Raw genomic sequence first — 22,527 nt, 5'->3', positions numbered from 1 at the left:
CTCCTTTCCCATCAAGCCATACTGGATAGGTCACTAAATACTGAAAATTCTTCTTTTATACTTTCTTTGCTGTGTTCTTCCCTTCTTATTTCTTTCCAGCCACCACTTACTTGGAGAAGTCCAAGCTCTTAATGACTTACACTCAATCTTCAATCATATTTTCCTAACTAGTCTCAAGATTTCCAGAGGCAAAAAAAGGCATTACAGGTAGACAAAGCACCTGGGTGAGGACTGAGGTGTCCTGGAGAGTGCATGCTCTAATAAAAGGGGTAGCTACGATGTGGGAAACTTTACCCTGTGCTGCAGATCCTCTGATATGCAGATTTATGACTTCTCTTAAAATTTTTCTCTGAAGGCTTTGAAATTTTATATCCGGTAACCAGTTCTAGGTGGGTTTTCTTTTTTTTTTTCCAAGTTCTATGTGAGGTAGCAGGAAAACAAAACAAAACAAAACAAAACGAAAAACCCTGCAGGTCAAATGTACCCATCACAACCATTTTGCAAAATCTGGCCAAAAGTGTGAGAGGAGATGACATTTAAATAAGTAACTATAGTTCAAAGTGAAAAGACATTAAAAATCTCAAAGGAGACCCAGATAAAGTAAGGTTTCAGAAGAGAAAGAAGAAAGGAAATAAACTGGGAGCTCTAAGGAACAAGGATCCTTGAACTTGGATAAGTCCCCACTTTCCTTCTTCTCTCAGCCTCACCTCTGGGATGAAAAGCGAGTGTCAGCATACTGCTGAATGATGCTTCTGAGCCTGCGGCCCACAGCAGCAAACAAACAGGCTGAAATTGGTCTCAGATAATAGACTTTGCTCAGGTCTATTTGATGGGGTATATGAGCACAACCACACATCCCAATCTCCTTCAGAAATGCCCTATATCTCTCAACATCCCCTAATCTGGGAAGCTTTTTGTTTTCTTGCCACAGAATCCTGACTGGTAGGCCAGACCTTCTTAGAGGACAGGAGTCCAAAGCAGCTCTTGCAATCATTGCAAAACCACAGTGTCTTTGGACCAAAGTTCATCATCACCTGGCATAGCTCTCTTCCTGAGCCAGCACCATCAGTGAAGTCCCACCGATGCCTGATGAAATGACTTGAGCTGCCAAAACGCCATTCCAGAAAAGCTGAGCAGAGCTGAGGCCAGGGAAGCACGATGGCCCAGTTGGTTGCCTCCAGGAATATCAAGGCCTTTTCTAGAATAGTCCACATTTTCATGTATCTTTCCCATCACAGTGGAATCATTCTATACATGTTTATAATCAGATGTTTTCTGCCCCAATTGGTGCCTAACCACGAGGCTTCTTCAAGTGAGCTGGGCCTACTTCTCCAGAGTCTGCAAAGACTGAGCTTAAGTAGGAGAGAACCCCTACATTCTGGAATTATCAATTGCCCAGCTTTAGAAGAGAGCAGTAAGGTCTTTCCTTTAGCACAAGTCAGGTTAATAAATCCTCAGTGTCAACATTATTTTTGTTGGGCTCATTACTCAAAGTGCCACTTATGACCCTCTTGTTTCCTGCTTTCCATTTAAAAAGTTTATTTCGTTACATAACTGGAGTTCTTTTCGCTATATGCAAAATTAGCTTTTGATAAATTAGCCTTTTGCTAATTGGCCTGCCCCTGCCTTCTTCCCTTTATGCTCCCAGAAAATACCTACGCACCTTTTGCACCCACTTGGCAAAACCCCAATCTTGAATAGACTCAGCTCTCCACCTGCCTTGCCTCTACCCTGGATTGCTGAATACTGAAGAAAAATCACACAGTAAAGCAAGTCTTAATCTGTTTGCTTGTTCTCTTTCAGCAGACACAGGCAGGCATTTTCCTTCATAGAGGAATTAGAAGCTGTCAGACAGGAACTTCCCCAAATTCCTGCCTGCTACACATCTAACTGTAATTACATCATCTGCTACCTCCTTCCTCCCCCTGCAGAGGAGGAAGTGCCCTGTTCCCTGAACTCATTCTCTGGTCTCTGGAGTCCACCTGCCCATACCCTTCCATTTAACACCCCCCCCCCCAATCCACAACCATTTCAGCATTGGAACGTGCCCAATCCCTCTATACCTGACAACTCCAAAATGGTCCTGTGATCCAATGTCATTGTTTGTCTGCTACCCTTTCCCTTCCTCTCCTTCACTCCCAAACTGCAGCATCTCCCAAATCTGTTGCTACTATGTCTCGCTTTCTTTGCAAGGCACTGTTCTGTGGCCAGAGTTCCCATTGTTCAGATTTCCCGGGAATCCAAAGGACACACCCAGTCTTTATCTTGCTTGCCCTCAGCAACATTTGTTACAGCTGAAAGACTTTCTTGTCCCAATACCCTCTTCATTTGCTCTTCTGCTTCCATTTTTGTGCCTTCCAGGTGTTCATGCTTACCGCCTTGCTGCTTTTTCTTTCTTTAACTTTTGATATTCTTTGGGATTCTATCCTAGGTATCTCTCTTCACTTTTCATTGTACTCTATCCCGAAGTAATATAATTCTCGTGGCTGAATTTTCCATCCACCTTCAACAGTATTTATTTCCCCATTCCATAAGATAAGAACCTGAACACTCCTTTCCTCCCTGTCCTTCCACCTCCTATCTTGTATCAACTACACCTGGACTTTATCATTACATTGTATCCTTCTATGCTTGCTTTATATATAGACTCATGCTAAAGGATGGAAACCAACAAGCAGCATTCTATTTTTAGTACTCTGTAAATATTGTGCACTCTGAAGGATGTTATAATGTTGCCAAATAGTGGGCTAGAATTACACTTCCTTCCCTGATTTCATGACTCTATGCCACTGCTGGTCAACCCCAAGCATCAGAGTCAAATGGATTCTTTTCTTATACTACCCAATTACTTAAAATTATGTAACATTATAATTTCCTTCATTTTTAGGTAATGTCTATCTTGTGTATTTTGCCTGAAATTTCAAATTGCTTTCTTGATTTCTTATAGCATTTGTCTTGATCATCTCCTTCACATTTTCAAACTCTACATCATACTAACCCACGGCGCTCACCTTTTTACCTAGACTTCCATTCTCCTGTTCCAATCTGGCTGGTTTTGCTTTTAGTTGTCTGCTTGCCTATGATCCTAGAACTTCTCTTTTTTGCCCTTCCACGTGGAAATCACTCTCTCCTCAGTCTGTCTTCCTTTTCTTTGAATATGCCTCTTTTCCTGGAGTATAGTCTTGGGTAACTTCTTTTAAAAAGACGTGAATGGGGTAAATGATCTAATTCTTTGCATGTCTAAATGTTTTGTTTTGTTTTACTTTCACCCTGGCCGGGAATTTGGCGATTGTAATCTTTGAAGACATCGCTCCTCTGTTTTCTAGACTCCATGTGTACTCATGCCAGACTGATTCCTGTTCCTTTGTAAATGATATGTATTTTTTTCAGTTGAAACTTTCATAACCTTTTATTTGCTGCTTTTGTCTATTTGTTGCTGAGCATCTCGTGCTGACTTGTCTAAGAAATGGTCTTTTTCATTCATTTTCTGGGCATTTGGTGAGCCTTCCTCGAAGTCTGTAGATTTCCAGTCCACATATGCACAGTTCCCACCCTGCAGCTGGCCTCAGTGGTTGGCTCCTGCACAGCATTTGGGCCAGAGCCCATTCCCACACCTGGCTAGGCCCTGGGGCCAGGCCGGCTGCCCTGTGACTCTGAAGGGGCAAGAGGACCCGGGCTTGCGTGAGCACTGGGGTTTGGAGGACAGGTGGCCTGAGCCAGGACCCTTACAGAGAAGCCCGGTACCGGGGCCCTCGGGTGTTTCTCATCCCGGGGCTCCCGGGCCTGCCTTAAAACGGCCGAGATCCAGCGAGAAGAGGCTTCCTCTGGGACGCGTGGTCCTGGCAGGAGCGCTCAGGGCTGATTCCACCCTTCTCCAAGACGATCGCCGTGGACCGGACCTTCTAGAAGACAGCACGTGAGGTAAAATCCTTACTCCTGGGGAGTGCAGTGCCGGAGAACCAGCAGAGAGAGAAAATGGGTATGAAGCAGGAGAGGAAAGAGCGTTAGGGAGGAGGCCACCACAGCTTCGTGAAAAGCTGGGCGCTGGGTCGTGCGGCGTCGCGTCGGGAAAGCTGCGCCTCTCCACACAGTCCCTCCGGGGGCAAGAGAGTATTTGTCTGGTCCCGTCTTCTTTCGGTCAAGGATCATTCCACGGGGTAACTCCTCCGTAATTGCACGTTGTGTAGTGACTGGTGCCAACAAGTTCCTCAGCAACGACAAGGAGTCCCCAGAGTAGGAGGCAAAAGATGCCGCAGGCGCCGCAGGCAAAGGTGCTGTTAGGTTGTGTCCCTCGGTGGCCCAAGGGACCACACATAGCCGTCACCACAGCAGCAGCAGCAGCAGCAGCAGCAGCAGCAACCTGACCCCATAACCATGGGAACCGCTCCAGCGACTGCTAGATTGTCACTGCAGATCTGGGAGCTTCCATAAACCGAATCCCCTGGAACTACTATTGTGGTGGCTCCGAGAAAGTGTTTTCTGGTTCTTTTATTGTTTTATTCAACTTACTCACATTTTTAAAAAGATTTTATTTATTTATTTGACAGACAGAGATCACAAGTAGGTAGAGAAGCAGGCAGAGAGAAAGAGGGGGAAGCAGGCTCCCCGATGTGGGCTTGATCCCAAGACCCCGAGATCATGACCGGAGGGGAAGGCAGAGGCTTTAACCCACTGAGCCACCCAGGCGCCTCTCAACTTCTTCATATTTTCTTTTCTTTTTTCTTATTTATTTATTTATTTGTTTGTTTGTTTGACAGACAGAGATCACAAGTAGACAGAGAGGCAGGGAGAGAGGGAGAAGCAGGGTCCCCGCCGAGCAGAGAGCCCGATGTGGGACTCGATCCCAGGACCCCGAGATCATGACCAGAGCAGAAGGCAGAGGCTTAACCCACTGGGCCACCCAGGTGCCCCATTCTTCACATTTTCTATGCCTGGAAGCTCTTTCTGGGTTTCTGTTTATCCCTCCCTCAGAGGATCCTGTTCTTGTTTTAAGGTTGTAAGACTTTCTCTGTATCCCTTAGATATTTAGATAGAATATTAGCTATTTAAAATTTTCTGCTACCTGTGGTGGTCTGCGTAGTTAAGAGGATGGACTCCAGGACCACACAGCCTGGGGCTGAATGCCAGCTGTGTAACAATATCGTGCCCTTTGGGAACATGATGTTTTAGTTTCTTTTCTTTTTCATTTCCTTTTCCTTTCCTTTTCTTCCCCCTTTGCTTCAAACAAATACAAAATGCTTATCATACAAAAAATGCAGCAATTATCACGCTATCAGTTTGTTAAACTTAGCAGTATGAACTTATAACTCTTAAAGAAAATTTTACATTTACTCAAGCCAACTAACCTCCAGGTTCTAAAAGTTACAGATTTTTGGTTTAAAAAAATACCACTTTGAAATTTTTCCAATTACTTCTGTTATTCCATAAAGAAACAAAAAATCTTCTTTGCTGTGCATTAAATGAAGTAATGTTTGTACTGTAAATTTATTTCAATAGCTTTTACACCATAGACCAACATATCAACTAAATATTTCCTTAATATAAATAGAAAGTATTCACAGCAATGTCAGTATGCAACCTCATACCTATCAACTCCCATATAATACAATTAATAATTAACTGATGAGGTTAGTGTTATTTAAAGATGTTTTGTCACAGTATTTCTCAGAATAATTGAATTTGTTAACATTCTCATCAACTGTATACCAAGTTCACTATCTCATGTTCTCTATTGTCCTTGTCTCTAAATTGGAAGAGCCCAGTGGGGAATATGCAGAAATGGCCCAGAATGTGGTCCTATATCTTTGATACATTCTTTCCAAATGTTGATAACTTTGGAAAGCTTAGGGGTATCTCTCCTAGCATGTTTTTGATAAGGAGAATCTGTGTTCTGAGGTGGCTGACCAATGCAGCAGAGGAATCCCAGTCCTGGCCCCCTTTCAGGCTTTCCCCTAGACCCACCTGTCACAACCGTAAGAGTAGCAAAGATAAGGAAGTAAAGGTGTATAAACTACCCCCTTTGTGTCTGGGGCTCAGACCTAGAGAGATTACTCTCTTCTGGGCCCACCAGTGTGAAATAAACCTCCATTCCTCCAAGGTCTCCAAGTGCCTCTGGGTTTTTTGTTTGTTTGTTTGTTTGTTTAGCCAGGGTCTAGTCCTAGTTCTGCAACATTTTCAGTCTTAATTTTTTGGTCTTCTTTGGTTTTCTGCCTTCTCTTCCTTTGCCTATCTAGAATTATCGATCCAAGGTTATGTAAATCTCTTTCTTAATACTTGGAAATTTCATCACAACTGTTTTGCCTTTGCCCTTTTAAGCCTCAAAAGTTCTTCCTATGCTTATTTCTCCTGGGCATAACTTTCTAATAGTAACTTTACTTTAGATTAGCATCCATGCTCCTTCTGCTACGTTTTTCTCTTTCTTTTAACTTTTTAAAATAAAGGAAATACTTCATTGATACTTATATACTTTTCTGGGTTTTTTTGCAAACTTCAATTGGCAATTTTCTTCTTTGTTCCTCTTTTTACTTTCATCATCTTGTTTATTATGAAGAAGCATAAGTATATCCTGTCTTTAACTTGAAAATCCCCAAATTTTTGTTGTTTTTAGTTTTCCAATTCCTTTTTTATTTTTTAAGATTTATTTATTTGACACAGAGAGAGAAGCAGTGAGAGAGGGAATGCAAGCAGGAAGAGTGAGAGAGGGAGAAGCAGGCTTCCTGCTGAGCAGGAGCCCAATGTGGGGCTCATTCCCAGGACTCTGGGATCATAACCTGAGCCGAAAGCATGTGTTTAACTGAGCCACCCAGATATGCCCCTGGTTTTCCAATTTTTTTTTTTTTTTAAGATTTTATATATTTGAGAGAGAGAGAGAGAGAGAGAGCAAGCACAAGCAGGGGGAGGGACAGAGAGGGCGGGAGAAACAGACTTCTCATTGAGCAGGGAGCCCTATTCAGGGCTCCATCCCAGGATCCTAAGATCATGACCTGAGCCCAAGGCAGAGGCTTTAACCCACTGAGCCACCCAGGCGCCCCCTTGGTTTTCCAAGTCTTAATGGACTTCTTTTTTTTCCTTTCTCCTAGAGTCAGAAATTTTTCTAGCATTTTTCATGTTGTTGCACTTTATCTTGTGTTCTTCCAGGGTAGTGTTCTAGAATTTCTCCCATAAATGTAGGCTTCTCTTTATGTTTGTTCCTTACTGTTACAAAGTTCTAGTAACTGTCATAGTCCAGTGCACTTGTCATCTTTCTGTTTGCTGAAAGAATTTTTCAGAAACTATAGTTCTCTTGGAAGAACGTGTGATGACGCTTTGTCCATAGGAAATTTGCTTGACATTGCTGTGAAAATTCTGTTTCTGAGTGACCCAAAGCCCAGGTGTTGGTTTTTCTGGATATGGCACTCAATTCATTAATTATTTTCTCTTTTTTAACAAGCTCTTCATATAACAACTTCTCTTATTTAAATGTGTTCATGGCATTTTCAACTGCTTCCATTTCTCTGAGGCTTTAAATAAAATTAGGTGTAACTTCCTTTAGCTAATGCTGGAGTCTCTGCATCATTATGTATTTTGGCCAATTGTTGCTGGATTTTTGTACTTCCTCTTTCTTGCCAATAATTTATTTTCCATTTCTTCCACTACACTATGCTCAGTAATGAAGTATTTTGTTTTTTGGTTTTTTGGCTTTTTTTGTTTTAGAAAAGACTGTGTTTATCTTTTTCTGCTAATAATTTGATCTTGAAAGTTTTCTGCTTTAGGCATGATCTTTGGCTTCTCAGTTCAAGTAGCTTCCTGCTTTTTGTTTTGAAGCTGAGAAGGTTGAATTCCACTCTGAATTTTTTTCGCTTAGAATTGCTGAAGCTATTCTAGCCAGGTGGGCCCAAGGAATTCATGCAGGGGGTGTTATAGAATGAGCAGACTGTTCCCTGTGTGTGAGGCTAGGCCTGTGAATGAGACTGTGCCTTCATTTCTTCTTCCATAAAATGGGATCAATAAAGTATCTGTTTCATAAGGTTATTACAGTGCTTGAATTTATTATATATAAATTGAAAATAGTTTATAGCTCAGATTATTTCTCACATGTCTCATTATCTTAGGCTGTCAAGTCATGCTTTAAGAAGGTTTGGATCACTAGAACATTTTCTGCTATTATATGAATAGGATGATTTTCCTCAGTGGTCTCTCTAATAAGAAGACTTTAGACTGAGAACTCTATGCACATTAGTAGACCAGGCACATTCCACTATAAGCCTTTACTTTTGTGGCTGGCGAGCCCGAGTTAAATGTCAGTCTGTGAATCCCCAAATTTATTTGGCTTTCATACATATCCTATCTTGGTATAGATATTCAGCTAATATGGCATTAAAAGGGAATGATGATATCATAAAGTGGTGGATATTATGTATAAAGTACAAATAAAATCTCTACAGAAGTTCTGCCTTTGATAAGAAAGAAGAATTCATTGCTTAATTATAAGTGCAATGTTTTTGTCACTTCAAAATAATGTTCTATTTTTTTGGGGGGGAAGTGACTCTCTAGAATTAGAGGCAATTATAGAACCACTGAGATTTTTGTTTTTGTAGGGTTTTTTTGTAGATATTTTTGTAGATATTTTGATTTATTGTAGATTCTTTAATTTTGTTGATTTAAAAATGGGATAATAGCGTTAAAACATTTCCCTTCTGAGGTAATGGTGTGTATCTGGGCCATCTGCAAACTCTAGAATCTAGGAGGGGAAATGAGGGGAAAAAGGGGGAAATAGTCCACTGGTGGGTCATAAGACTTTTTTTTACTGAAGAATAAGTTGTCTTAGGTTGTGGTCAGCAACTCTGCCTGTCTCTCTACTGAGTTAGGTTTCATAACTTCCTATGATATCATTTGTTCTTGTCCCTCTGGTTTAAATTAGGACTTCCCTTACAGCTGCCAAGTCAGTTTCCTTTAGATCAATTCATAATCAAGTATTTCTACTAAAGTTTTGTGAAAAAAGGCTCTGAATGAGAAGCCAGGATAAATAGATTCCTAAGGCCAATTTTTCTTCTTACTATCTGACTTTAGAAACTAGTGTTCCTAACAACCCTGTACTTTCTAAACAATGCACATTCTTGGAAGGTAGAAAGAGCTTCCTTACATAGTAATGAGTTCTTTGTCTTTCAAAGTATTTCAGAAGACACTTGAAAACTACTTCTTAAGACTCTTGTGGAATTTTTATGTAATAAGAAGATTGGATTTAATGGCCCTAAAAAGTCTCTCTGATCCCTGAGACCAAAGGGATCTGCTTTGGTCCATGGAAAGGAGGCAGGTAGGAAATAAGAGAACTAGCTTATTTATTAAGTCTTGCATGGATTTCAGTTTTGATCTCTGGAGTTGCTCCAAGCTTCCTAAGGCTGTGCCTTATCTGTCCATTCTGACCCTATACTTAGATATACAATCTTTTGCTATCTTTCTGTTCTTTGTCAGCATGTAAGTCAAAGGCAAGTAAATACATGCCATTAGTTGGAGGGGTGATCAATCAATGCAAGTACAAGATTTCTTTGAATTCTTATTCTTCATCTTAAAAGTGTATGGGAATTTAAAATTATATATCCTATCTATTTCTCTTTTAATCCAAAATAATATTTTAAGTTATCAATCATTGGGATGAAATTTGACTCAATCCATCTGGGAAGATATGCCTCTGGTTTCTTCGTAGGACAAGGTGAGTCACTCTTGCTTAAGAGGCTCAGATCAAAACTTTGGATTGGCACTCTGGATTCAGGTTTATCATCCATGATCTCACAACTCTTGGGATCTGCTTCTGCATGGCCCACCTTCCCCACTCCAATATAGAAGGGGGAGTCCTATACTAGGGGAGGGTCATGTATTATTTAAACAGCCCCTTCTCCATTTGTTCATGCTTCTTTTTCCTTTTGATTCTGAACTATTTACAGTGACCTATTCTAGCAGGATTATTTCAGAATCTGTTTTAACTCAATCTGAAGGTGCCTCAGTGAACTAATAAATTCTTGCCCCTGAAAAATGGTGTATTATGTGTTACATTTTGCTACAATTCATGATGTGTCTTTGTAGAAGAATCGTGCATTTTATATAATTTGTCAAGGACAATTTCAAAATGCGTAACATCATCAATCTCACTGACAACACCTTTAATGGTTTCACTCTGTAGTCAGAGTTTTGCCAAATGCAAGCTAGGACTCAGACCATCCCACATCTGCTCCCTACCTATTGTTTCAGATGTATCATCTGTTGAAAAGACAACCAAGTTCAGGAAAAGAATTCATCTTTGAAGCATTTCTTCTCTAATTAAGTCAACAGATGTTGTTTGAAGTCTATACCTGGGGAATTTATTACTTCAGCTTTTTTTTTAAAATTCTTTCTTTTTTTTTTAAAGATTTATTTATTTATTTATTTGACAGATCACAAGTAGGCAGAGAGGCAGGCAGAGAGAGGGAGAGAGAGGAGGAAGCAGGCTCACTGCTGAGCAGAGAGCCTGATGCAGGGCTCCATCCCAGGACCCCGGGATCATGACCTGAGTTGAAGGCTGAGGCTTTAACCCACTGAGCCACCCATGTGCCCCTATTACTTAGGCTTTAAAAAGTAAGAGGAATTCACAGATCTACTATCACAATATTTGTTTGATCAATGTAGTCATTGATGAGGACTGAAAATAGTTAAGAATTTGTGACAGTTTTCATTTTCAACATTTTGAATGGCATATTCTAAAAGTGCTTTTATTTGTATTAGCCCGGACTTAGTTGCTCCAGGCAGGATATCTGGTCCTCCTCTCATGGTGGAGGTCAGAGCTGGCCTGGCAGAAATAGACTTAAGAAACTGGCGCAGGTGGCAGGAAGTGATTTGCATGACCTCTTTGGTTGCAGTAAGGCAGACTACAAAGAGTAAAATCAAAGATCAAAGTCAGAAATGCAGAGCTAAACCAGCCATAGAAGTCAAGAAGATCCTGGGGCAGGGAGTAGTTAACTGGTGCAGCCAGTGGGTCAAAGAGCCAGTGAAAAGGGAAGCAAGGATTGTCTACTAGGAAGAGGCAAACAAAATGGCAATCCCTGACAAGCAGCCAAAAGATGGGCTCTTGCTGCCTTCTGAAGTTTAAGAAGCCAGGACAAAGGGACACACAGGGACCCTTCTAGGCTTCAGTTTATCTATTTCCCAGTCTCCTGCCAAATAAGAGTGTGGAAAAGATCAATTTTTATCTTGTATGGAAAGTCAAATTATCATTATCATTATTATCATTGTTGTTCAAATCTGTGAAATAATTGAGAAATATGTGGAAAGATAGCCTAAATAAAAAAGAAAGAATAGAAAAAACCATCTGCATGGTAAGAATATCTTCTTTGTGGGCACCTGGGTGGCTCAGTTGGTTAAGCGACTGCCTTTGGCTCAGGTCATGATCCTGGAGTCCCGGGATTGAGTCCCGCATCAGCTCCCAGCTCCATGGGGAGTCTGCTTCTCTCTGACCTTCTCCTCACTCTTACTCTCTCTCACTGTCTCTCTCTCAAATAAATAAAATATTTAAAAAAAAAAAGAGTATCTTCTCTGTTTCAGAACAAAATAAGAAAGCATTTTGGTGTTATTTTCTTTAAATTTAGTCCGTTCTGGTTAGTTACTAACCGAAGTATTTAAATAGCTCTCTGATTGCCAAACATCTGTTATGATTAGTAAATAAGTTATCTATTGTTATTACTGTGGCAAGTTCTGGTAAACTCACAGATCAAAGTTTATATAACAAAGAAAAATCCCAACATGAAAGAATCAGATCTTTTTCACACACCAGGTCTCAAATTATCCACCTACTTTGACAGCTTTAGTGTCTTGATTAAATATTTTATGATGATACTACTTAAGATAAAATGTAAACGCTAATTTATAGTGACATCCCTTTATGTAAAAGGTTCCCTGACTGATTTATTACCAGGCAGTGAATACAACCACGTCGAAAATAGAGAGACTTTGCAATTTTCTTCCATACTCCTAGTTAAGCAACTTCTACTATACAATTTATATGAAAAACGGGGTCTTTAATTTTACAAGATTCAACTTTATTTTCCTATGATATCTTCTTTAGTTTCATTCTTCAATTTAGTACCTGCTATGTTATGTACTAAATAATAAATTTGGAACACTATGCTCAATTATAATTCTTTTTAATACCTGCACGTTTAAGGAACCTTAATGTCGAAGATTGAGACTTAGTTCTTCTCAGACTCGGATTCTTATCTTCTCAACAGAAAAGTAGTTCATCAGTTGCCAAATTTCTTTTTAAAGGTTTTATTTATTTATTTGACAGAGAGAGTTCACAAGTAAGCAGAGAGGCAGGCAGGGAGAGGGGGAAGTACGCTCCCAGTTGAGCAGAGAGCCTGATGTGGGGCTCTATCCCAGGACCCTGAGATCATGACCAGAGCCAAAGGCAGAGGCTTAACCCACTGAGCCACCCAGGCACCCTATCAGTTGCCAAATTAATGCTATGTTTTTCTAGTTTCTAATTGCCTGTCATCATCCTAATTTCGTCTTTTGGTAAATTGATTATGTTTCATCATTCTAAAAGGACTTTGGGGGAAAATGTATATGTGTATATGTATGTGTCCTATATATTTCATATATATTACAATTTTTGGTTGGGACAAGAGAGGTCTAAGGGACTACTTCTAATGCTTTATTTATACTTATACAGGGTTATTTATCAATACAACTAATATTAAATAAGGCACTATAATTATAATCTATAAGTACAGAAAATTTGGATAGTGATTCATGGTATTATTCCTAAGGTTTAAAAGGATTTTTACCAATAAATGGATTTCAGGGATGATAAAGAAGAAACAATGACATGGATTTTATATGGGTAATAGTTTGTGTTACAGGAGCATTAGAGATATTGTAAAGTAGAGAAGATGAAGCCAAGAATATATTTATAGCCAAGCTATACATAGGACAAAGAAGAGGAAGCAAAGCTAGGCACATCCTGAGAAAGCAAGTGTGTATGGTATACTGTCAGATCTTATGGGGCAGTTCATGATACAAGAGGTGGCAGCAACAGTGGTATTATAGGAAATAAAGATGTCTTTGGTGGGAGGGAACAGGAGAAAATGGAAGAGAGAAAGGACAGAGAGAAACCAGATGCTGCCAGTATTAAGCCAAAAACCAAAATATGTCATGAACTCAAATCTTTGCAGTTAAGACCCAGTGAAATGGGAAAATAACACAAAAACAATGTAATTTATTGCTATCAATTTAATGTACTTAATTTTTACTTAATATAGAAAGTATTTGAGATGAATTATTCAAAAAGAGGAGGAGGGGTGTTTGGGTGGCTCAGTTGGTTGAGTGTCTGCCTTCAGATCAGCCAATGATCCCAGGGTCCTGGCATGGAGCCCCTTATCAGGTTCCTTGCTCAGCGGGGAGTCGGCTTCTCCCTCTTCCTGCTCCTCCCCCTGCTCGTGTGTTCTCTCATTCACTCACTCTCTTAAATAAATAGATAAAATCTTTTTTTTAAAAAAGAGAGAGACAGAAGGCAAGATATTTACAATAAGACTCCTTAAATAGAACCAAAAGTGGGAGGGGGAAGCATATGCCAACAATAAGAGTCAATTCTAAGAGTAGCTATGTTTGAGCATCAAACCTGGAGTTTTCTCCTAGCTGCAATGAAGATGGAAACTTAATTATATTTAATCAGTATTTTTTCATTTATAATTTAAAATAATTACCTACAAATATTTGGGGGATAAGATATTCCTGGGAGGGACCTAGCCCTATGTGACAATAGAGGGACTAAGATATCAATAACAACATCAGTATTGGTTTCACAATTACTATATGCATTAAATTTGCATGGTTAATTTTGAGAGTAACCTAAGGTAAAAATCCATGGCCAACAACTAAGAAACAGTTCTATAAAAGCAATGATAAAGATGTTATTGTCCAGACGTGTAGCCTCCTTATGATCTAACTTGATCCAAGAACATGGTTCATATTTAGCAAGTGTTTGTACTGGGTTTGGGGACACATTTGTGAACAAAATAGTCATAGTCCCTGCCTTCATGGAACTTACATTTTTGTAGAGGATTCAGAAAGTAAAGAAAAGAGATCTAAAAATACAATAGTTACAAATTGTGATAGCAGTGTTAATTTTCTTCTTAGCACCTATCAAGAGTTAAAGTGGTGGAGGATACCCTTTTGTTTCCATCTAGTATAGGGAAGGCCTTTTTAAGGGAAAAAAAAACATGAGAATTTGGAGTATGTACAGTAATGAATAGATGTATAACCCAAGACCATCTTTCTTAACTACCCACTGCCAGACTTTCAATATGCACCATTTAAACAGAGTGTTCTAAGATTCTGATGCTGTCGGCAGTTGGCCTGGATTACAGACATTCTATATGGCTAATGAAGGAAATTTCATGACTCTTAGAGAACAACAAGCTGCTATAGAGTTAATATCTTATTATAAAACTTAAACTTAATATTTTAGCTCAAACTGGGGACCTGGGTGGCTCAGTCATTAAGTGTCTGCTTTCGGCTCAGGTCATGATCCCAGAGTCCTGGGATTGTGTCCCGCACCAGGCTCCCTGCTCGGGGGGAAGCCTGTTTTTCCCTCCTCCCCCTACTTGTGTTCCCTCTCTCACTGTCTCTCTCTGTCAAATAAATGAATAAAATCTTAAAAAAAAAATTGGGGGCTCAAATAAAATGCTATCAACTATTGTTGATACAATGCTATTGTGTCCCCCCCCCAAAATTCATATCTTAAAGCCCTAACTCCAAATGTGATGGTATTTGGAGATGTGGCTCTTGGTAGGTAATCAGGTTTAGATGACATCATGAGGGTATGGCCCCTTTTTGGGATTAGTGCCCATTATAAAAGAAGAGACCTAAGAGAACTTGCTTCCTCCACCCTTTCCCCATGCAACTATAGTGAGAAGGCAGCCATCTGTAAGGAAAAAAAAAAAAGGACTCTTCCCAGGGAATTCAGGGAACTGTCAGCCAGCACCTCAGTCTGGGACTTGCTAGCCTCCAGAGCTGTGAGAAATAAATTCCTGTTGTTAAAGCTATCCAGTCATGATATTTTTGTTATAGCAGCCTGAGCTGACTGATACAGAGATGAAGCTAAAGAAAAAGTAGGATTTAGAGACGAGAGTCATAAAATGTGAAAGAAATACAGAAATGTGTTCTAGATGCTTCTTTTAAATTTTAATTGAGCTGACAAAAGTGTGGTGAGATTTGTCTTTCTTTGACACTCAGAGGTATGTTTTGGATCTCTGCATGGACAGCCTGGTTCTTACAGATCCTACATTTTACTAAAAGGTTCCTGCTTACCAGGATTGGGGGATTATCTCAATCTAACTACCTGTGAGTACCTAACAATTCTCCTTAGTTCAATAATGCAGTATTGTAGTATTTTTAAAAATTGGTTTCTTTGTATTAAAAAAATTGTTTGCATAAGAAATTATCTCTTTAGCCTCCTTCTCTAAAGGCTAACAGTGGTAAACAGTTCCTTGTATATAACTGAAAAAATACTTAAGGTACATATAAGTATTGATATTTGTTTTATACATAAAGTTTCAAATCCAAATGGCAGAATTGTACAAATAATATGCCACCTTTTCTTTCAATTTGCAATGTATCTTGGAGGTCATATAGTACATTCGATATATCTTAATATCTTAATTTAATCTGTTCCTAACTGATGTTTCTGCTTTCTTAGACTTCACTATTCCTAATGGTGCCAGAATGGATACCTTGTATAAATAGTTTCATGCATGTGTGTGAACATATCTGAAGGATAAATTCCTAAATTAGAACTGCTGGGAGAGAGAAGATACACATTTAAAAATTAAAAAATTTAAGTATGTCCATGTATTTCTCAATTATGCTATAAATTTTTAACAATAATAATAATGATAATGTATTAGACTTCCCATTTAAGCAATTACAAAGTTGCCTCCCAAAGAGGAAATACCAATTTATACTTCTACCAATAATAAATGAAAATGGCTATGTGCAAAACTATGCTGTAAATTCTTAACTTATAACAACCATACGAGGAGAGGAGGTATGATTATTATTCCTGATTTAAAACTAAGTTAACTGAGGCACAGGAAGTTTAAGCAGCTTAACAAAGGCCACACAGACTTAGGTGACTACACTTCTTACTCATTATACGGCTTTCCTGAGTTTCAGTACTAACTCTCCCACTTAAAGCTGATGACTTGGCCAAGTTATTTACCTCTCATCTATAATTTCCTTATGTGTAAAAAGATAAAATGTATCTCAAACCATTAATATGGGGATAAAATGAGCTAATGTGAGGAAAATCCCATGCTCAAGGCACTAAACAAACAAATGCTTTTCTTCCCAGTTAAAATAATCTATGAATCACAAGGATGAATAAACCATTCCCATGGCTAATCCTCTTCAAGGACACAGAAATTAAAGAAGCAACTATGACCCTTTTTAATGCTAATGCTACAGCAAAAAGCCAACAGACAGGAGGATTTGTGGTGTAACTCCCCTCCCTGTCTTTCTTGCCTGGTCTTTAATTCAGATTGGTCTTGGCCCACCTTCCTCGGAGTGATTATACTGATTTCCAGTTCCTAGAAACCAGTCTAAGTAGGAGTCATTTGAACCTGCTGGAACTGGTTTCCCCGCCTATGCAGGAGATTGCACAAAAGTTCTATTTAGTCTTTGGCTAGTAAATTAAGAGCAAGAGGCACCTGGATGGCTCAGTGGATTAAGCGTCTGCCTTCCTCTCAGGTCATGATCTCAGGGTCCTGGGATTAAGCCTTGCATTGGGCTCTTTGCTCAGCAGGGAGTCTGCTTCTCCCTCTCTCTCTGCCTGCTGCTCTGCCTACTCGTGATCTCTCTCTGTTACAAATAAATAAATAAAATCTTTAAGAAAACAAATTAAGAGCAAGTGTCAAACTATGGAATACATTTATGTTGAGCTATGGAGTGTGTTGTAACTTGAGTTTACAGTGACTCACAACTTTGTTGAGTGAGACATGCACATTAAAATGTTCTCATACACTCTACTTTGTTTCCTTTCGAATGATAAAATAGTTCAGTCAGTAGTTACTGAAGAGTTCTGCTCTTGGGGGTGGGTCTTGGAAATGAATAAGTGATCCGAAGAGCGGTCCTTACTTCCTTTCCACATAGCAGTTTAGAAATTTAAGTTCCACTGCTGCTGTTGTACCCAGAGCCTAAGATGATAACAGGGCTGAGGCAGAGGCCACTGTGACTCAACCAGAATCATCCTGGCTGATTCCTTAAGATCCAGCCTATTCCCTTGTTTGTCCTCTAGGGGCTTGGATGACATAAAGATTGGTCGAGTTATGTTGCTGGAAACTGCTATTGATTCCAATATATCCTTGAATGGACCTTCTATTTATGTTCCACAATGCAGGGACTGCAGCAGGGGGATGACTCATGTACTTCTTTTCTCCAAATGTGTTCCCTCCACAGTATGGAGGATATCTATATATAACCTCACACTGGGGCCTCTCTCCTCACCTCTGAGTGACGAGTAGAGCTCAGTAAAATAGGCTCAAAATGGGAAGCAGGACATTTAGATATGGCTGAGTTGGCATAATGGTTTTGATGTAACTGAGAAAACTCACAACCACATAAAAATGTCAAAAAAAAAAAAGATCATTTTATTACAACCAGGTTATAGAACGACAAACGCTATGACCATTAGGCTAACTGTATGCTTCACTTCGCCTCTCACTTTCACCTGATCGCTTACTTTGTATCTGTGAGCCCTCATGCTGCGCTTTTCCCTGCCCCACCCACAGCGTGTTCCCTACCCTCTTCCCTGGACTCTGCAGTGCTAACCAGCAATGCGGTGAGACTCAGATACTTGTCCTTTCATTTTTTCCACAAATATTTACTGAGGGCCAGGTACTATTCAAAACACTGGAGTGAACGGGCTCTTTCTTCCTTCCTCCTTTATTTTTCTTTTTCTCCTGCAGATTCCATAACTATTTTACATGGAAAATTTAATATTTGTCTTCTCTGAGTAAAATATGTCTCATTTCAAAATAGCCAAGTCACAATGTGACTTGTAAAATGCTTCAGCTAATAGGAAAGAAAATACTTCAGCTAATAGAAAAGATTTCTGTATGATGTAATTTAGAAAAGAAATTACTACAGTTTGGCAAAAGTTCTTTTAAACCATCCTATAGACAAAGGGTTCTGTTCATTCCATTAACACTACCACTATTGCATATACACAAAAATGTTTCAGAGACTTACACAAAATATACCTCTAAATGTCCTCCAAATTTGGTAAATCTGGATACTTTATAATCACCCATTTTAGTTTAAAGAAATACAGTGTACTTCTTTATTTTAAAATTGTAAGTATTCTGGTCAAAGTAGAACAGTTAGTTCCTGCTTTAATGTACCTCCTCGATCTAACACATAGCAAAAGTATATAAAGATACAAAAGCAAAAACCTAAAACACATGTCTGGGTTCAAAACCTGTTAAGCATTGCTAGATACCAGAAATAGAAGAGAAACCTGAAGTTGGGTAGAACAGAGGTCACAGGCTTGCTGGGTTCTAGTCCTGAAGCAGACAGTGGCAGCTGGCAATTCAGGGAAGGAACACTGAAGGTGTTCCATAGAAATCAGAAGACTGGAGCCAGGTTTGAAAACAGGTGCAAGGTGAGGCTTCTCCTGAGGAAAGGTGGTTGGAAATGTGCAGCCACCCATGACTTTGTAGACTGCTTCAGAAGCAAGAGGACTAAACACTCCATGCACCTGAGGATACGTGCCACCTGCCCCTCGCCCAGAACTTGATGTCCTAGCCCTACTGAGACCATAGGCAGATCTGCAATTCTGCACAGTATCTGGGTTAGAGCTGGGGTTCAGGAAGTTGTGAGACTAAAATTGCAAAACCACTAGACAGGGAAGTGTGAAGAAAAAAAAAGAAGTGGGAGGAATCTCATTCAAAATGAGGCTGAAAAACAAAATTTCGAAACTCATGGAGAATTCTAGTGTTGTGAATGTGACCCAGAGAAAAATTAACAGTTATACAAAATTTCATTCTAGGTAAAAATTTATGAAACTATCTCGCAAAAACTTTAGTATAAATATGCTTTGAGTGCTTAAGGATTAAAGAGAAAAATATATAAATTATATAAAAATTATATAAAAACAATGAAAAACAGAAATGAAACAAATTGAATAAGTTAAAAAGCAGAAATACTAGACATATTGGAAATTAAAAGTATGGATTGAAATAAAAATTCAAAAGATTTGATAAGCTTTGGAACAGAGACAATAAAAGAGAAAATAATAAATTAGAAAATATTACTGAAGATTCATCCAGATCACAACATAGGGAATAAAATCTATAAAAATGTTAAATAGATCAATCATACACCCCAGTGTGCTTGGTAGAGTTCAAATTTATATCTGTTGTCCTGATGTAATTATTAATGACATTCCATTTAACTCTCAAATCTCAAATATGTCCTAATTTAGACAATAAGCTATATGGTCACCCAAATGTTAAGAAATACATATGATAGACTAAAAGAAAAGTGAGACTTCCAAAAGGAAATAGAATCACAAAAAGTAATGTTTGAAAAGTATTGTGAATTTTTGAAAATTGAATAGAGACATGCATCCTCAAATAGAAGGTGATTTTTAAGAACCAAGCAAGATCTTTGAAAACATATTCACACCTAGACCCATCATAGTTAAGCTAGGAAAAAAAAATCAAGAATTAAGGGACACTCTTACCAACTACCAGGAGAAAAGACAGATTACCAATAGAAATAGTAATTAAACATTAAACCAAGCAGATTTCTCACAGCAACAATAGATGCCATTAAACAACAGAGAAATATATTCAGCATAACAAGGGGAACTTTCAATTTAGAATATTATACACAGAAGGGCGCCTGGGTGGCTCAGTGGGTTAAGGCCTCTGCCTTCGGCTCAGGTCATGGTCCCGGGGTCCTGGGATCGAGCCCCACATTGGGCTCTCTGCTCAGCAGGGAGCCTGCTTCCTCCTCTCTTTCTCTGCCTGCTTGTGATCTCTGTCGGTCAAATAAATAAATAAAATCTTAAAAAAAAAAAGAATAATATACACAGATAACTTGGCAACAAAAAACAAGATGTGGGGAAATAGATACTTAGCCTATAATTGATGTATATTTAGATGCTTGGGTTTGAGAGGAGGATAAAAATACTAGATAACTACATATATTTTTAAAAATAAATTAATACTTTAGCTATTTTTAAGAGTGCAAAGACTATTGATATGGTTTCAAGGTCTGTACTGTATCTGCTCTTTTTCTTTTTTTCTTAATTTTAGCAGTTTTATTCCTATGAGTCAGATATTACTCCATTTCCTTTTGTTCTAATGTTTTAAGTTTTTATTTAAGTTCTAATTAGTTAAAATAAAGTGTAATATTAGTCTCAGGAGTAGAATTTAGTGATTCATCACTAATGTATAATACCTAGTGCCCACCACAATTGCCCTCCTTAACACCCATCATCCATTTAAACCATCCCTGTGGCCATCCCCTTCAGCAACCTTCAGTTTGTTCTCTATTGTTAAGAGTCTCTGTTATGATTTGCCTCCATCTCTTTTTTTTCTACCTGTGTTCATCTGTTTTGTTTCTTAATTTCCACATATGTGTGAAATCATACAGTATTTGTCTTTCTCTGACCGACTTATTTCACTAGACATGATTCTCTACCTCCATCCACATTGTCGCAAATGGCAAGATTTCATTCTTTTTGATGGCTGAATACTATTCATAAATATATATGTGTATACACACACACACACACACACACACACCCCTATACGTCACATCTTCTTTTTTTTTTTTTTTAAAGATTTTATTTATTTATTTGACAGTGATCACAAGTAGACAGAGAGGCAGGCGGAGAGAGGAAGGGAAGCAGGCTCCCCACCAAGCAGAGAGCCCGATGCGGGCTCAATCCCAGGACCCTGGGATCATGACCTGAGCCGAAGGCAGAGGCTTTAACACACTGAGCCACCCAGGCGCCCCATATATCACATCATTTTTATCCATTCATCAGTCAGTGGACACTTGGGCTCTTCCATAATTTGACTATTATCAATAATGTTGCTATGAACATCAGGATCAATGTGTCCTTTGAAATCAGCATTTCTGTATCCTTTGTGCAAATACCTAGTAGTTCAATTACTAGATCGTAGGGTAGGTCTGTTATTAACTTTTTGAGGAGTCTCCATACCATTCTTCAGGGTGGCTGCTCCAGTTTGTATTCTCACCAATAGTGTAAGAAGGTTCCCCTTTCTCCACATACTTGCCAATATCTGTTGTTTCTTGTGTTGTTTATCTTAGCCATTATGACAGGTGTGAGGTGATCTCATTGTAGTTTTGATCTGTATTTCCCTGATAACAAGTGATGATGAACATCTTTTCATGTGTCTGTTAGCCATCTGCATGTCTTCTTTGCAGAAATGTCAGTTCATGTCTTCTGCCCATTTTTTAAATTGGATTATTTCTTTTTTGGGTGTTGAGTTTTAACATACTTTATATATTTTGGATACTAACCCTTTACTGGATATGTCATATGCAAATATCTTCTCCCATTCTGAAGTTGCCTTTTAGTTTTATCAATTGTTTCCTTTGCTGTGCAGGAGTTTTGATCTTGTTAAAGTCCTAATAGTTCATTTTTGCTTTTGTTTCCATTGCCTCAGGAGATATGTCTAATAAGAAGTTGCTATAGCAGAGGTTAAAGAGGTTGCTGCCTATGTTCTCCTCAAGGATTTTGATGGTTTCCTGTCTCACATTTAGGTCTTTCTTCCATTTTGAATTTATTTTTGTGTATGACATAAGAAAGTGGTCCAGTTTCATTCTTCTACATGTTGTTCTCCAGTTATCCCAACACCATTTGTTGAAAAGACATACTGCATTTTTCTATTAGATATTCTTTCCTGCTTTGTCAAAGATTAGTTGATCATATAATTATGGGTCCATTTATGGATGTTCTATTCTGTTGCATTGATCTATGTGTCTGTTTTTGTGTCAGTACCATACTGTCTTGATGACTACAGCTTTGTAATACAGCTTGAAGTCCAGAATTGTGATGTCTCCAGGTTTGCCTTTGTTTTTCAAGATTGTTTTGGCTATTCAGGGTCATTTGTGGTTTTGTACACATTTAGGATTGTTTATTCTAGCTCTGTGAAAAATGCTGGTAGTATTTTGTTAGTGATTGCATTAAATGTGTAGATTGCTTTGGGTAGTATAGATATTTTAACAATATTTCAATTGAGCATGGAATATCTTTCCATTTCTTTATGTCATCATCAACTTCTTCCATCAGCATTTTAGAGTTTTCAGACTATAGATCTTTTATCTTTTTAGTTAGGCTTACTCCTACGTATTTTTTGTTTTTGGTGTAATTGCAAATGGGATGGGTTCCTTGGTTTATCTCTCTGCTGCTTCATGATTGGTGTATAGACTTGCAACAGATTTCTGTATGTTGATTTTGTATCCAACTCTACTGAATTCATGTAT

At 38.8% G+C, this 22,527-nt stretch overlaps 1 pseudogene; it reads right to left on the bottom strand.

Moving 5' to 3' along the window:
- Positions 1-4,138: 4,138 nt before the first annotated feature.
- On the bottom strand, positions 4,139-17,764 carry LOC116589379 (annotated as a pseudogene).
- Positions 17,765-22,527: the final 4,763 nt, after the last annotated feature.

Source organism: Mustela erminea, chromosome 4 (assembly GCF_009829155.1).
Source record: "Mustela erminea isolate mMusErm1 chromosome 4, mMusErm1.Pri, whole genome shotgun sequence".
Lineage (NCBI taxonomy): Eukaryota > Metazoa > Chordata > Mammalia > Carnivora > Mustelidae > Mustela > Mustela erminea.
This window is presented reverse-complemented; position numbering and strand designations above follow the sequence as displayed.